Source organism: Diplotaxodon limnothrissa, linkage group LG17 (genome assembly GCF_057381915.1).
Source record: "Diplotaxodon limnothrissa isolate DT_005_m linkage group LG17, D_limnothrissa_male_GT1.1, whole genome shotgun sequence".
In the NCBI taxonomy this organism is placed as follows: Eukaryota; Metazoa; Chordata; class Actinopteri; order Cichliformes; family Cichlidae; genus Diplotaxodon; species Diplotaxodon limnothrissa.
In genome coordinates this window covers 29,124,184-29,126,623 of record NC_140612.1, presented here as the reverse complement: position 1 = coordinate 29,126,623, position 2,440 = coordinate 29,124,184, and positions in this window count along the sequence as shown.

Sequence of the window (2,440 nt, the reverse complement as noted above, 5' to 3'; positions counted from 1 at the left end):
CTGATGTTGTGATTTGTAAAAATAAAACTGAATTAAATTGAAAGTCGGGGTCCTCTAGCAACCCATAACAACCACTCACCAACCAGTTGGGGAATACACATTTTTCCCAGTGAATGGAAGTTGCCAGACTGTATCTGCCCAGCCTGTGTGATTGAAGCCCAAAGGATAATTAATTTCTGAATAGTTCAAGTTGTCCTGGATATTAGGTCTTCTTTCCAGCTAGCAAAGTGGCTGCTCCAGATGATTAAATTAATATTTTAGGAAAGCTGCAGGGAGCTTGATGTTTTGAACATAGGATGTGTGTATGACTGTGTTACAGCACTTACCTAGATAGCTGTTGTTGATGCGCAGAGACAGATAACACTACACAAAACCCACCTTCTTAAAAAAATCAAAATAACACAGTAGTATTTCACTGAAACATCTTCGCAATACAAACGCTTGTTTGAAGGGCATCACGGGGCACTTAAATAAATCATTTTTCTGTGTAGCCGATAGAAAAAAATAAGATGATACCAGTCCTTTTTCTAACTTCTAATTGGGAGGGCAGCTACAAATCACATACAAAGGCACCGACTTCTTTTGATGTAAAGGTACAAAACTATACAAAAGCACAGAGGTCAGAAGCTGGTCTGCGCGCTGCATCTGTCGGAGCACGCAGACGTGGAAGGGAGATGCAAAACTTTTGAACCCAGGGCAAGGCCACAAGTACAGCACGCACATCCATCCGTGCAACAAAGGCATAACCTGCACGAGGTTACCAACTTAACTCGTCATTCAAGTGTAAATGTCTGTGTAGTTTCTTGTTTACTTGTCGTAGAAGGTTTGTTACTGGTGAGATGTGCTGTGATTCTCTCTCGCTGTGTTAAGCTAAGACATTTAAAAATCATTAAATCTAATTTAAACTGAAATGGAACAAAAGACTATTACTGACGTCTTCCTGGGTTTTGATTTTCCCCGATCTGCATCTTTTCAGGCTCCCTGCAGAGGATTAGAGGACAGCCTGCCACTGTGCGTCTCTGGGTATTAACTGTGCCCCATGTAGCTTCTTATAGGTGCATTATGGTGTTACATTGTTTTGGAGTATCATGCCGCATTCTTGTGTAATCTTATGGAAGGATTACATTTTGCACATCTCATTTTGCTGTTCCTTTTATTAAACTAAAGGTGTTTTTACAAAGTGCATATTTTTTTTAATGTGGTTTGACACACAAAAGAACCTAAACAGCTTTTATTGTCTGTATAGGGAGAGGGGCTTCCTGCCACTGTGTACGTGTATTAACTGTGAACCGTGCAACTCTTATAGAGAATCAATGTGCAAATCCTGATTCCTGCAGTTGCTGGTGTTCTTAAGCCTCTGAGCAACCATCTTACAGCTGTTCAATATGGATTGGAACAAATTAGTTTTTAAAGCATTCATTTGGTCAAGTTTCTCAATACTAATCTAGGTACTTTTGAATTTATTGGGCTTTTTAAAATACTAATATATAAAAAGGGTGATCTGAGAGAAAGAACACACCAGTATCTGGACAGGGGCTCATCCACAATCTGGCATGTCATTTCTTCTAAACTCTGGGCTGCATCGCTCACACGTTTCCCACCTACTTTTCCAGCAGCCCAGCCTAAACACAGTAAGCTAAAAAAAATTTATGTGGTCAACAGTGTGCAGAAAGATCGTGGAGAGGGTAAAGCCTGTGATATAAACATGTAATATGGCCACAGTTTACTGCTTTAATTCCTTCCCTAGACAAATCTATTCAGTCATTTGTGAACTACTGTGTTGAAGCACAGTGATATTTGCATATTTACAGGGGGGGAAAAAAAAGATTCTCCTGAAATCATTGTCCTTTCTTAATGCTGTCATGGATGTTGCTATTCTTTATCAATAAAACGTTGTAATTAAACCGGCTCAGGAAAAGTGGCTATGGGAATCAAATGTACGATACTTGTGGGAGGTTTTGTTTGCCTTCTCATTCTCATCAAGAAGCCATCTGTGAACTTTTCTCTTCCTCAATCGAACACCAATAAAGTTAATAAACTAACAGGCATTGCACTTAGCCCTGGGATCGACTCCGTGGTTAATGTCCCCACCAGGCAAGTAGTAGTCACATTTGGCCGTAGGGCTCCTCAGCTTGTCTTAAGCTTTATCTTTCATCATATTTAATTTAATTCACACTTAACTGCTGCTCACAGAAGTGGATTTATTAATTTAAAAAAGCTTTTTTTTGCAAGTCAGTCTCTTTTACTTGCTCATTATTCTGAAATAAAGTGAATTTACAGTTTTGAATACACAAAGGAGGGAGTGGAGAAGCAGGTTAAGCCGTAGAATAATCCTTAAAAATACTGTGCAATAACAACCTTCTTGAAGAATTACTGCTTCGCGGAAGACACTCTGGAGAGCCAGAATTTAAGTTTAATTAGGTAGACATTGTCCAGAATA